The sequence below is a fragment of the Hyaena hyaena genome, unplaced genomic scaffold (genome assembly GCF_003009895.1).
Source record: "Hyaena hyaena isolate Hyena2069 unplaced genomic scaffold, ASM300989v1 scaffold_268, whole genome shotgun sequence".
Lineage (NCBI taxonomy): Eukaryota > Metazoa > Chordata > Mammalia > Carnivora > Hyaenidae > Hyaena > Hyaena hyaena.
This window is the reverse complement of record NW_024080898.1, coordinates 1,393,040-1,408,301: the sequence shown is the minus strand read 5'-3', so window position 1 is coordinate 1,408,301 and position 15,262 is coordinate 1,393,040.

Below are 15,262 nucleotides of genomic sequence, written 5' to 3'. Positions count from 1 at the left end.
ATAGAAATGCAACAGAATTATGTATGTTGATTTTATATCCTGTGACTTTGCCAAATTCATGTATCAGTTCTAAGTTTTTTGGTGACGTCTTTCGGGTTTTCAACCTAGAGTATCATGTCATCTGAGAAGAGTGAAAGTTTGACTTCCTACTTGACTTTTGGGATGCCTTTTATTTCTTTTGTTGTCTGATAGCTGAGGCTAGGACTTCCAGCACTATGTTAAGCAACAGTGGTGAGAGTGGACATCCCTGTCATGTTCCTGACCTTAGGGGGAAAGCTCTGTTTTTCCCCCATTGAGGAAGATATTAGCTGTGTGTGTGTATATGGTTTTTATGATCTTGAGGTATGCTCCTTCTATTCCTACTTTCTTGAGGGTTTTTATCAAGAAAGAGTGCTGTATTTTGTCAAATGATTTGTCAGCATATATTGAGAGGATCATGTAGTTCTTATTCTTTCTTTTAGTAATGTGATGTATCCCATTGATTGATTTGGGAATATTGAACCATCCAGGAGTAAATCCCTCTCAATTGTGGTGAATAATTCTTTTAATGTACTTTAGGATCCAGTTTGCTTGTATCTTGTTGAGAATTTTCGTATCTATGTTATCAGGGAAATTGATCTATACTTCTTTTTAGTGGGCCTTTGTCTGGTTTTGGAATCAAGGTAATGCTGGCCTCGGAGAATGAGTTTGGAAGTTTTCCTTCCATTTCTATTTTTTGGAATAGCTTCAAAAGAATACGTGTTGACTCTTATTTAAATGTTTAGTAGAACTTCCCTGGAAAGTCACCCGGCCCTGGACTCTTGTTTGCTGGGAGATTTTTGACCAATTTAAAAAATGTGGTTATGGGTCTGTTCAAGTTTTCTATTTCCTCCTGTTTCAGTTTTGGTAGTTTATATGTTTCCAGGAATTTGTCCATTTATTCCAGATTACCTAATTCTTTGGCATATAATTGCTCATAATACTCTCTTACTACTGTTTGTATTTCTGCAGTGTTGGTTATGATCTCTCCTCTTTCATTCATGATTATTTGGGTCCTTTCCTTTTTCTTTTTGATCAGTCTGGCAAGGGGTTTACCAATTTTGTTAATTCTTTCAAAGAACGAGCTCCTGGTTTCATTAATATGTTCTACTCTGTTGTTTGTTTTTTTTTATATGTTATTGATTTTTGCTCTAATTTTTATTATTTTCCTTCTTCTGCTGGTTTTGGTCTGTATTTGCTGTTCTTTTATCAGCTCCTAAATTTGGGTGTAAGGTTAGGTTGTATATTTGAGACCTTTCTTCCTTCTTTAGGAAGGCCTGGGTTGCTATCTATTTTCCTCTTATGACTGCCTTTGCTGCATCCCAGAGGTTTTGGATAGTCGTGTTTTCATTTTCATTGCCTTAATGTACTTTCTAATTTCCTCTTTAATTTCTTCATTAACCCATTCTTTCTTTAGTAGGATGTTCTTTAATCTCCAAGTATTCATGGTCTTTCCAAATGTTTTCTTGTGGTTAATTTCGAGTTTCATAGCATCATGGTCTGAAAATATGCAAGGTATGATCTCGATCTTTTTGTACTTGTTGAGGACTGATTTGTGACCCAGTATGTGATCTATTCTGGAGAATGTTCCATGTGCACTCAAGAAGAATGTATATTTTGCTGCTTTAGGATGAAATGTTCTAAATATACCTATTAATTCCATCCAGTCCAGTGTGTCAAAGCCATTGTTTCCTTGTTGATTTTCTGCTTACATGATCTGCTCGTTGCTGTAAGTAGGGTGTTAAGTCCCCTACTATTATAGTAATATTCTCAATGTGTTTCTTTATGTTTGTGATTAACTGATTTATATATTTGGGTTTTCATGTTGGGGGCATACATATTTATAATTTTAAATATTCTTGGTGGATAGACCCCTTAATTATGATATAATGCCCTTCTTCATCTCTTGTTACAGTCTTTATTTTAAAATCTAGTTTGTCTGATATAAGTATGGCCACTCCAGCTTTCTTTTGATGACCATTAGCATGATAGATGGTTCTCCATCCCCTTACTTTCAATCTGAGGTGTCCTTAGGTCTAAAATGAGTCTCTTATAAGCAGCATATAGATGGGTCTTGATTTCTTACCCATTTTGATATCTTATGTCTTTTGATTCGAACTTTTAGTCCATTTACATTTAGAGTGAGTACAGAAATATATGAATTTGGTGCCATTGTGTTGCCAGTAGAGCTGGTGTTTCTGGTGAGTTCTCTGGTCCTTTCTAATCTCTGTTGCTTTTGGTCTTTTTTGTTTTGTTTTGTTTATTCTTTTCTCTGTTCAAAGAGTCCCCCTTAAAATTTCTTGCAGGGCTAGTTAGGTGGTTACGAACTCCTTTTAGTTTTTATTTGTTTGGGAAACTCTTTATCTCTCCTTCTATTTTTTTTTTAATTTTTTTAAATGTTTTTATTTATTTCTAGGAGAGAGAGAGAGAGACAGCGTGAGCAGGGGAGGGTCAGAGAGAGACGGAGACACAGACTCTGAAACAGGCTCCAGGCTCTGAGCTGGCAGTCAGCACAGAGCCCGACACGGGGCTCAAACCCACGAACCGTGAGATCATGACCCAAGTGAAAGTCGGACGCTCAACCGACTAAGCCACCCAGGCGCCCCTCTCTCCTTCTATTTTTGAATGACAGCCTTGATGGATAAAGAATTCTGGGCTGCATATTTTTCTGACTCTGCACACTGAATGCCTCTCCTTTTTGGCGTGCCAAGTTTCTGTGGATTGGTCTGCTAAGAATTTGATTTGTCTTCTCTTATAGGTTAGGGACATTTTTCACCCCTTGCTGCTTTCATAATTATTTCCTTGTCTATATATTTTGTGAATTCGACTATGCTATGCCTTGATCATGGTCAGTTTTTCTTGAATCTAATGAGAGTTGTCTGTGATTCTTGGATTCTGATGTCTGTGTCCTTCCCCAGATTAGGAAACTTTTCTATTATAATTTGCTTACATAAACCTTCTGCCCCTTTTTCTCTCTCATCTTCTGGGACTCCTATGATTCTGATCGTATTCCTTTTTAATAAGTCACTGAGTTCTCTACGTCTTGTATCATGCTCTTTTGCCTTTGCTTCCCTCTTTTTTTCTGCTTCATTGTTCTCCATAATTTTATCTTCTGTATTGCTGATTTGCTGCTCTGTTTTGTCCATCTTTGCCATCATGGCATCCATTTGAGATTACATCTTGGTTACTAGCATTTTTAATTTCAGCGTGACTAGATTTTATTTCTCTTATTGCCATAGAAAGGGATTCTAGGGACTCTTGTCTGTCCTCTATGCTTTTTTCAACCCATCTAGTATTCTTATTATCATGGTTCTAAATTATAGTTCAGACATCTTACTTTTATCTGTGTTGATTAAGTCCCGGATTGTCATTTCTTCCTGTTCTTTATTTTGTGGTGATTTCCTTCATTTTGTCATTTTGGAGGGAGAAAATATGAATAGGATAAAAAAAACATTTTAAAATTAAAAACAAAACAAAAAAACCAAATAAAGGAAACTAGATCCTCAGTGTGTTTAAGCCTTCTTGTTGAAAGAAGCTTGATAAAATAAGAAAAAAAGAGAAAGGAAAGGGAATAAAAAGGTAAGAAAATATTTAAAGATTAAAAATTGATTTAAAATAGAATTAATAAGTAAAAAAGTAAGAAAAGAATAAAAATTATATTTCCTTTTTCTGTGTCCAAGAAAGAGAATGAAAAGAAAGGAAAAAAGGCAATTTAAGCAAAAACAGAAGCAAAGAAAATAAATTAATAAATGAACCAGTAAACAATGAAACCCAAATGAAGCTGCATCCAGTTTTCCCCTAGAACTGAGACTACTCTATAGTCTGTACTCTAAGCAGGTGGAGTGAGTTGCACTGGTCTTCTGGGGGATGTGCTTGGAGGGCATAGTTGGGTGGGGCTTGTAATGGCTCCATTCTCCACTAGGTAGCGACATGTAGCTTACATTCAGGGGTGTACACAGGAGAAGCTTCACCCAGCTTCCTAGTCTCTGGCACAGGAACTTCGAGCTCTCACCAATGATCATCTCACCCATGATCAAGGACCCCTCCTTTGTCTCAGGCTTCCATCCATTCCCCACCTCTACCTTGTTTATGTCCAAGCTTCTTGCCTGCCAGGCAGCACCTTTTTCCAGAGTTTTATCTCAGATGGGATTGTGTTTCAAAACCCCACACTTTAGAGACCCCTGTAGCTTGGACTCACATTGACTTTCTGGGGGAGGGACTCTGAGCAACTTCCAGGTGCCAGCTTGCCCCAGAAAATATTCATGTGATCGCGAAGTGGCAGGGGTTCAAGATTACGGCAAACCACAACACACAGCTGGTGCCAGGTTTCTCTGCACTCTGGCATCTTTGTCCCTAAACCAACTGACATGACTGCTCTTCAGGGTCCATTGGGGCTTTTTGCCCATGGGAAGGCTGTATGTCCTCTACCAGATACACTCCAAGCAGGGGACCCACTTCTCCACATGTGGCACATGCCCCCCTCAGACCCCGCTGCCTGCTCCTGGGGATTCTCCCTACATCCTTACCAGGATACCACCAGACACTGAGCTCTGAATCTTCAGACTCTGTGCTCCACTGTTTATTGAATCCTGGTGGTATTGAAACCCTCCCTTTCTCTCCTGTCAATGGTTTTGGGACCAGATTTCTTGTTCAGTCCCCTGTGAATGTTTTCACTCTTTCTCTCTCTCTTTCCAGTTACTTTGGTGGAAGTGATTTTCTTGCATGATCCTGATGTGCTGCATTCTCCCCCTTTCTCTTTCTCTCTCTGTCCGCTCTCCACAAAACTCTCAGTGGCTTTTCTCTCCCTTCACATCTCTGCACTGTGTACCTGCTGAGTTCAGTGGCTCAAATTATGCAGATTGTTGTGTTAATCCACAGATCAGTTTCCTAGGTGTTCAAAATGGTTTGGTGTTGATCTCACTACATTTCAGAGATGAGATAAGCTCAGAGTCTCCATACTGCTTCGCCACCTTCACTCCTCCCTAAACGTCTGCTCTTCTAAAGAAACTGTAAGAGGATGAAACAGGAATCTACAGAATAACTTTTTTAGTTTATTTCATAACTAATAAAGGACTTGAATATATCAAAAACTCTTTCAACTTATAGTACAAAACAAACTACCCAACCAAAGGTAGGCAAAAGATTTGAATGGACGCTGTTTCAGAAGATATACAGATGGCAAATAAGTACACAGAAAATATTTAACCTCATTAGTCTTTTGGGAAATTCACAGCGAAGCCACAATGACATACTATTATGCATCTATTGGAAAGGCAAGACAATCCATCAAATGAAAAATCCACAACATGACAATTCCAAGGACATGAGGATGCAGGACCACAGAAACCCTCAAGACTGCTGATGTGAAAGCAGAATGGAACACCTACTTTTGAAACTAATTTGACAGTTTTTCGTAAAGTTACACAGATACCACACATGACTTGGCAATCCCACACCCAGGTATATACCCAATACAAGTGAAAATTTATGCTTTGCACAAAGACCTGTGTGCTAGTGTTCAGAATGGCTTTATTCCTGACCCCTCAATGCTAAAAACAACCAAATGACCATCAGCTGATAAATGGATGAAACGACGAGGGCATAACCATAAAATGAAATGCTATTCAGCAGCAGGAAATAAAGTATTACTGATACTGATGACAACACAGGTAAATCTCAACATGCATTATTATAAATGAAAGCAGGTATATTCAAAAGGCTATATAATTCCATTTACATAGCATTCTAGCAAAGGCAAACATTTAGGGACAGAAAAGAGATCCGTCATTGCTGGGAACTGGGACTTGATTACAAGAAAGCCCAGGGAAATTTTTTTTTGGGTGGTGGAAATTTTCTGTATCTTGATGGTGGTGGTATGGGTGTAATTTCTAAAACACACAAACTATAAAATAATTGGTGATTTTTTGCATGTAAATTATAGCTTCATTTTTAAAAATTGAAAAATATTATTGGGCAATGTGCAAACCAAATTAAGGCCTTTTAAGGGGAAAAAAATAACATAACCAAAAGAAATTAAGAAGGAACACAGAGGAAAGAATTGAGAGGCCAACAAATAATCATGGGCATCTAAGAATAATCAATATGAAAATCCCAGGGAGGAATGACTTACCAGTTCTCACATTCTCAGCCTTGAGCCAACATTACAACTCAGTCTAGTGTTTTGCTGGGGGCTCTGCATAGTACTTTGAAAAGAATATTTCCAGGAGTGGAGGTGAGGTGATGATGGCCTTCTAGCCCTCTTCACTCCTTATAAATACCCTTTTGCCTGTACTACACTTGAGTTTCAAGGGTGAGTTCTATTATCAGAAAGCCATTCATTCATAGCTCAAAAATAGTTTGAAAACTACTGACCTCGTAAAATTCCCCCCTATTTTTAGAAAGATTTAGAGATTTATCTGTGTTGCCCCAGCTAGTTAAGGGTAGAGCTGGCTCCAGAACAGGAGTGACAAGCTCAAATACCTACAGGACCAAATAACCTAGCTGAGTGATGTGGACAGGGAAAACACTGTAGCAAATGAGAGTGTCCATCCATTTCAAGGAGCCTGACCACTACCACGTGGGTGTGTAGCCCCAGAGACACCGAATCTTTTAAATTATTTTTTCCCAAAAGAAGCTTGGAATCTGGATTTTCTTGTGAAATCTATTGATTGTAAAAATTGGAAAAATAAGATAAAAACAGAGAGGGAGGCCCACCGTAAGAGACTCTTCAATATAGAGAACAAGCTGAGGGTTGCTGGAGGGGAGGTGGGTGGAGGGGACAGGCTGATGAGTATTAAGGAGGGCACTTGTTAGGATGAGCACTGGGTGTTATACTACGTAAGTGATGAAACACTAAGGTCTACTCCTGAAACCAATGCTACACTGTGTGTTAACTAACTTGAATTTAAATAAATAGATTAAAAAATATTTAAGTTGTTAATTAGTTCCATTTTTGTTCACATCCTGTCTTGATAAAGCAAAACCCACCTGTCTGTTACCTGGGACTGGCAATAAGCCCCTGGTTTGTGAGCGCTGGTCCAAAGTTTTTTCTTCACATTGGATGGTCACCTATCTCACTCGAGCTGTGAGCTCTAAAGTCACAGAAGTGAAATGTAGACCTGCTCTATATCCTCAGGACCATCTGGATAAGTACCCTCAAAATCAAACCAAATGAACGACAGAGCTTCTAGATGTAGGATATCCTCCACTGCATGCCCTTTCCCCAGACCGGCTCACATAGTCTACTGCTTCCAAGCATCATCAGATAAATCCCACCCATCTTCCAAGGCAGCATTCTCTGGATTGAAATGGCAAAGCTCTTGCCCAAGGAGACTGTAAATTATGTTTTCTCTTTGAGTGGCAGTATGGAAAAGTGTAAAGGGCACACGCTTGGGAGTGAGACAAGCGCTCATTAGTTACATAAACTATGGCAAGGTACTTGAGAAACCTCAAGGCCCATTTTCCTCATGAGGATAGCAGTACCCAAGGAACAGAATTATTATACAGATTAAATCATAATATTTTGAGCACTGTGGCTGGCCACTTAATTGTTTTTCTTGCCATTGGATTACCATTATTTACATTTTTATAATAATAATAATAATAATAATAATAAAAGTAATAATAAATATTATAAGTACTTGGGCCAGAGTCTGGGCTCTGACACTTACTAGTCAAGCAATCATGGGCAAGTCACACAATGTCTGAGTCTGTTACTCCCTCTACAAAAATGAGAAATAAAATACCTAATGCACAAAGCTCTTGCTCATTCTTGTCAGTAATATTGTATCAGGAGGGATTAGCGCAGTCTGTGGCCTACAGTAGCTCTCAATAAATAATTTTTATGAATATGTCACTGTGAGAGATATGTCTTTGTCAGGCTCACCCAACAATGTCAATTATGTGCTTATGGTTTCTTCTCTGTAAGGGATCAAGCTATGCAATCCTTTTGCAGGAAGTTAGGATGATGTCCAAGCACTCATTTCCCAAATAAGAGACATGTTGGCACCATGCCTGGACATCCAACCTGCCCTGGATGTCAGTGGAAGATCACTCTAGAGCATCTGTCTCTTTAATTTTGAAATGGAGCCAGTGTGTTTTTCTCTATTAAGATTCTGGGACTAGTAGGAAGGCCCCTGGAGACTCCTTAATCTCTTAAAGATACTAAACTGAATCCTTGCATATATGTTCAACTGAAACCCAAGGTTGGGATAGAGTCCATTTAAACTTTGAAAGCTCTCTGTGTGGGACTGGACAGAGCTCTTAAAGATTTTATGGACCCCTAGACAGCTACTTAAAGCAATGGTGGTTCCCTGAGAGCTAGACACAGCAGTGAATTCTGCAAACACAGCTTAATAGACTCTGTTCATTCATTTAGTACTTAATCTGCCATAGCCTTATGTCATCTCCTGCAATGTTGCCTTGCATTTCTACTTGACGTTTCTTGAGACCTCACCTGGTCTCGCCAACTGGAGTGTGGGGCCCTAGAAGCAAGACCATGGCTCCAATGTCAAGATAATCATTAACACATATAAGATGGTAGAGTTTAATAAAGAAATACCCTCTCAGTCTTCTACCTTGACTTTCCCTGCCATTCCATCAATTAAATACATCATTATTGTATTCTCTTCTGCTTATAGTTGAGGAAACTCAAGCTCAGAAAAGTTCAGTGATTTTCCAGAAAACTATTTGAGAAAGTGGCAGGGTTAAATTTTGACCCAGACTTGTCTGATTTTAAGGACAATGCTTAAATCACATGGTGAGCCAACGCCCCTTAGTATGTGACTGGAAGAAGAATTTGTCGTTTCGTAGTGTTGAGGTAGCTTGGTTGTTGTTTTTTATGGTTATCTGATAACTGGGATGAAACCCCAAGTCGGCAGCAGCCTGTGTTAAGGACGAACCCAAGGAGAGGTGGCCCAGCTGGCTTTCATAGCCTCCCATTGGATAGATTTCTTTTCATAATTTCCACAATCATTAGCATTTTGCTACCCATAGACTCATCCCTAGGGGATATGAGTCCCAGGTAATTGCAAGAGTAGTAATTGCAACTTTGTCTTCAAACCTCTTATATCCTTATGTAAAGCCATGGAATAGGAATTATTCATAAGGATTGATTACTATAGAGAAAAGAAAGGTATCTATAGGAAATGGGTGAAATGGGCAAAGGCCAGTTCCCAGTCCCTTGAGAACCTGTATGAGCCTTTAGTGTCCGTGTGTGTGTCTGTGTGCATGTGTGCGCATGTGAGTGTCCGTGTGTGTGTGTGGCTGCAGTGGAGGAATTCCTCCCATCTGCGCCCCACTCCCTTTCTCTCATAAACTCTCAGCAGCCTTATTTGCAGCAGGATGGGAAGACTCAGGTTTAGCCATTAAATTGTTCATTCTGCTAATTTATAGTGAATACCTTCTGTGAATAGGGCTTTTGCCAGCCGCTAGGAATACAGAGATAAAGGAAGCAGAGCCTCTATCTTCATCAAGCGTCTGGTCAATTAGAGTCATTACCAGTCGTACCAGTTCGTACAGGGTTGACTGATTCGGGGCAGAGCAATAAAACATCAGAGATGGGGAGACTGAAGCACAGAGCAAAGAGCTTTACCAGGATCACACAGTTAACAAGTCTGGGCGCAGGACACGGACGCCAGTTCCCTAATCTAATGCCATTGCTTGTCGCACCCTGTTGTCTCTTAGTCTTTCAACAAAGGTCTGTTGGAGTAATGCATGGGGTTGGCGGCCGAGGGGTGAGGAGGGACGAACAAGAGGAAATACAAGGGAAGTGAGCTCATGTAAGCCTTTGAAGCTGAGCTTTTTGGCCCGGAAACTTAATACAACAGGAGGCTACTGGACATATGTCAGGAAAGGGATGAGATTTTAAGGGCAGAAGGTGGAGCCCCTCTTCTGTAGACAACTCTACCTTTGAGCAGTATATTTTCCATATATTCCCCAATATGGTTAAGTTTACAGAAGTGAAGATGTGCCTCTATTCACTGCATTAACTAGACACCAATTTTCTACTCTCCAGTCCCGAAAGAAAATTTGAAGAGTTGGATAATAAACCTTTTGAGAGCCACCCAAATGCAAACATCGAGAGAGTGGGGGAAATCGAGGGAGGTCAGGGGAGATAATCTTCCTAATTTCCTCTGTACTGGGCACTCATACATTTCCTGAATGAATCATTTGGCTCCTCAAAGAAAAGAGATTTGGAAGGATGTCTGCAGCCCAGAGCTGTGCCAGCTCCATGGCCCCCTCTTTTCATCTTACAAGGAAAAAATGCCTTAGCACTTCATTGAGGGTGCAATGTTACTATTAAAAGAGGAAGTGACAAGCCATTGAGTGAAGAGCACTGAAGAGTTGGCTCAGCTCCCACAGAGTTTAAGCAAGCATTCTGAAAGAGGTGGCTGAATAAATTACTCAACATCTGTATCCTCACCAGAAGCAGCTCAGTGATTGTAAGGGATAATTTTGTACCGCTGGGTTGTATTCCTGAATTAAGTGATGTCCTAATCTCTTCCCTGTGACTAGAACATAGCCTCCCAGAACTCAAAGGGCCTCACAGATCAACCATTCAGAACCCTTGTTGTGCATAAGGAAAAACTGAGGCAGTATCTAGAAGGAATACCTTCTCAGACATTTAACAAGTTAGTGGAAGAGTTACAATGAGAATGAACATTTCCTCACGTCGCTCCAGTAAACTGTATTTCTACCCCCAAATGCAGGGACTAAACCCCCCTCCATATCACTTTATATGTTTCCCACTTTCCCATAGAACTTTCTATGATATAAGACACATAGGAAACGCTCTACTAAATATTAAATTATCAGTGAAGAAAGAAATTTTAGGTTGAAAGAAAACTTCAGAGATCATCTAGTTCAACCCTCTTAACATCTATGCGTATGGATAGAGGTCTGAGAAGTAGAAATATTCTATGCCACGGAGTCAGTAATGACAGAACTCTGCCTTATGATAGCAGAATGCAGTATTCTGGATCCAAAAGCAAGTGTTGGCTGATGAACAGTGGTTTCTTTCATCACCAACTCAAATGCTGGTATGTGATATGTTTATCATCCCATAGGTACTTCAAAGAATGAGAAGTTTTGACTCAAAAGGTTTGCATTTACCTCTTAAATGGTTGTATCCCTTTATAAGAGTTTGCATACCTCAGACAAAAATTTCTACTAGTCAGTCTGGTCTTCAGCCCCCAGATTTTAATGGCATCCAGAGGTTGGTCACATGGCATGGTAGAAAGATTACAGAAGACTAAATAAGGTTTGTGATGATAATAGATTAAATGTTGGAGGCCCAGTTTGGGATATACTTGTGGAGATGTACAAAAGGAAGAAAAGTAAGGTCTGGAAAACATATTCTGCAGTAATCAATATATAACATATAAATACTATTATGAACCCTCATCTTTGAATATAAAGAAAGAAAGGAACCATATGACCTGTACCAAATTCTAATCTTAAAAGAAGAAAGTAAAAATCTATTTAAAGGAGGCACCTGGGTGGCTCAGTCAGTTGAGTGTCTGACTCTTGATTTCAGCTCAGGTCATGATCCCAGTCTCATGGTATTGAGCCCCAGATCAGGCTCTACACTGAGTGTGAAAGCTGCTTAAGATTCTCTCTCTCTCTCTCTCTCTCTCTCTCTCTCTCTCTCCTCTTCCCTCCCTCCTTCCCTCTGCCCCCTCCCCTACTTATACTCTTTCTCTCTGTCTCTAAAATTAAAAAAATGTTATTAAAAATAAGGAGGAGGAGGGGGAAGGAGAGAGGTGGTTGTAGAAGAAGTCTTAAAGAGGCTGGAGAAAAATTTGAGAAGATTGGTTGGGGGGTATCTGTCAGTGTGAGCTACTATAACAAAATATCATAAACTGGGTGGCTTAAACAGAAAACATTTCTTTCTAACAGTTTCAGAGCCTGGGGAGTCTGAGATCAAGCTGCTGGAAATTTCGTGTTTGGAGTTCCCAGGTCCCCTGCTTCCTGGCTTTCAGATGGCCATCTTCTTGCTGGGTCCCCACATTGCCCAAGGAGAGCAAGCTCTGGTCTCCTCTTCTTCTTAGAAGGACACTAATCCTATCATGGGATGAACTTGGAGGGACACAAAGATATAGTCTAGAACAGGTGGAATGGGGGAGAACCTGACCAGAAATACATGAAGGAAGTCACATGCGACACTGTGTGATTAGCTGATCTCAAGAAAGGATATGAGGATGTGATGGTGTCAGTCTGCAAGACTGTGGCACCTTCTTCAGTATCGCATGATACCTGGCATTCAAATGAAAATGTAGCACAAGGACATTGAGGAGTCACTAGAATGTACCAAGGGTCCTGAGTTCACCATGGGCTGAAGGGAAACTAAGAAAGGGAGGGGGATTTTTCTGGAGCAAAGGGAAACTTTCAGAAGCAAAGCACCAACTGAAGCGAAAGACCAGGCTTGGCAGGAGTATGACTGAAAGAAATCTCAGAGGAGAGGGGAGTCATGGTCAGAGACTGAAGAGATGGCATTTAAGATTTTAGATATGAGAAAACTTACTTCAGAAGTGGAGTGGTTCCAGTTGACTATAACAGAAATGTTCCTGAAATGGCCTGGATGTGATTCCTGCTGGAGTCAGGGAGGCGAAGAAGGAAAGTTAAAATAAGCTAGTGTGATGAATTGTCAACATCGATGAGGAAGTTCCTTATGATGCTATTAGATGTGTGAATGGAGAGAAATTGCGTGCTGCTTGACAAAAGCTCTGTGGAGTTGCAGAGGGCTGTCAGGAAAGTGCTAGATGCCGGCAAGGGACAAGAATAGAACCGTGTCCAAAAAGAATGGCAGGAAGCCAGTACAATTATTGGCTTATGTACCTCTCTGTATGAAAAGTCAACATAACCCTGCCCTTGTTCGGGAACCTGTATTTCAGAGAGAGGCCTGGAGCATGATTATATTGAGTATTGGTATAAATCTCTTCTCATTGTAATCTTCTGGATTACTCTGATTTGACAGAGTGATAACCATTAATGTTTGTCTTTCCTCTAGATTAGAGAAGGGGTGGTAACTCTCTTATTTCTTGTGCTTGAAATACAATAGATGCCCAAAAAATGTTTGTTGTGGGACACCTGGGTGGCTCAGTTGGTTAAGCATCCGACTTTGCTCAGGTCATGATCTCACTGTTCGTGGGTTCAAGTCTCACATCAGGCTCTGTGCTGACAGCTCAGAGCCTGGAGCCTGCTTCAGATTCTGTGTCTCCCTCTCTCTCTCTGCTCCTCTCTCACTCATGCTCTGTCTCTGTCTTTCAAAAATAAATAAACATTAAAGGAATTTTTAAAAATGCTTGTTGTTAGTTGAAAAAATTATACAACAAGCAAAACAATAAATGACCTTCACTGAACTCTTTCTATGCACCACACACTCTTCTATGTATTTGCATGCATAAACTCATTTGATATTCAATATAATCCTTAGTGAATCGATGTTAACTCTAGCTTGTGTTTATTTTATTAGAGCGAATATTGCTTTGAACTAAAGATGATGGTCAGCTATCAGGGAAACATTATATACATACACAGCCAGATATACACATATCTGTGTGTATGACCATGTCCTGGCTTTGTTGTGTATTTCCAAATCTAGAAAGAGAGAAGCATAGCTTCGAAGTATAGGAGAGACATCCAAATATAATTATCTACTGGGATCTACATAGAATTACGACTTGATTTTTTTTTTTACAATGTGAATATCATTTGTGATTGCCTAATAAAGACTAAGTTGCTATCACATATGTTATGATTCTTATACGCCGAGGTACCCTGAGGAGTTTTGAGGAGCTTTTTCTGCTAGAATAGTGCTAACACTGGATGGAAGCATCGAGATCCAAGCTGAGGAAGCAGCTACACTTTATCATGTCCCTACGAGGGCACAGCTGGGCCATTATCAGCCCACAACTTCTGTGTGGTGGGCACATGTACCCCTTATTTAGTTTTGATATAGCCTTGCCCTATTTGAGGAAACTATTGATTTACTGACCCTCAATGTTCTGTGGCAACCATGAAGAGGATATTATAAACAAACACCCCGCTTATATTTTATTTAGTATGAACTGCAGTTATTGGTACTCCATTCCACTAACCAGGAATTAACTAACCACAGAATTAATGGCGTTTGAGGGGGGCAGAGTATTGAAAAGGAGGCAGATAAAATGTGTTCTAAACCCCATTTATTATATGGAGTCTTGGAGTCTTTTCTCCTTTGCAGATTTCCTTTCCCCTTCAAAAGTCTCCATCCTTGAGACGTGCTTGAAATGAAAGCCAGTCCCTGCTGGACCTGCAAACATGCTGCGCAGGCAGGGAGAGCCCCTGGGAGAGCCCCTCTCATCCCTCAGAGCCACTGGCTGTTGAAAGGGAGCGGCCTGCAAGTCGTCAGGATGATGAATCCCAATGTCTAGCAGCACCCAGGTTGCAGATACCGGAGGATGCCGACGTGAACGTGTTAACCCTTGGCATCCTTTGAGAGGCCAGCCTTCCCCGACGCTATGTGCACACACAGATAGGGCGACGCTATGTGCACACACAGACAAGGTACTGATTGTTCTCTGCTTCTGCAGGCAGGCCACCACATCCTAATGCAGGCACAAGTGAGAAAGACGAAGCTGGAGTTAAAAGATGGGTATTTCAGATTTTTCTTTTTTTTTTTAATTTATTTTTGAGAGAGATAGATAGAGAGAGAGAGAGAGAGAGGAGGGGCAGAGAGAGAGGAGACACAGGATCCGAAGTAGGTTCCAGTCTCTGAGCTGTCAGACATGGGACTCAAATCCACGAAACATGAAATGATGACCTGAGCCGAAGTCAGACACTTAACAGACTGAGCCACCCAGGCGCCCCCAAAAGGTGAGTATTTTAGTCAGACTTCTGCTTCAGTAGCAGGGAAACCCAGCATCAGGAAGATCTTTGGGCAAGCCTTCTGCCCTCCTCTCTACCTGTGACCCAGGTTAACCCGCCATTTCCACTGGACATATTTATTGAATACCTACTACATGGCAGGACTGGGTTTGCTGCTGGGAATGAGCTCTGAGCAAGATAGCCACGGTCTCTGTTATTGGGGGGTATAGTGCCCACAGTTGGGATATATAACTGAAAATTTATAATGCAATACAGTGACTATTATGTAACCCCTGAACTGGGCAAAGAATACAACTTGAGCAAATATAACCCACCTGCCTCTGGGTGTGTTTGCCTGCCTGGTTCCCAGATTTCACCTCCAGCCTGAATTCGTTTC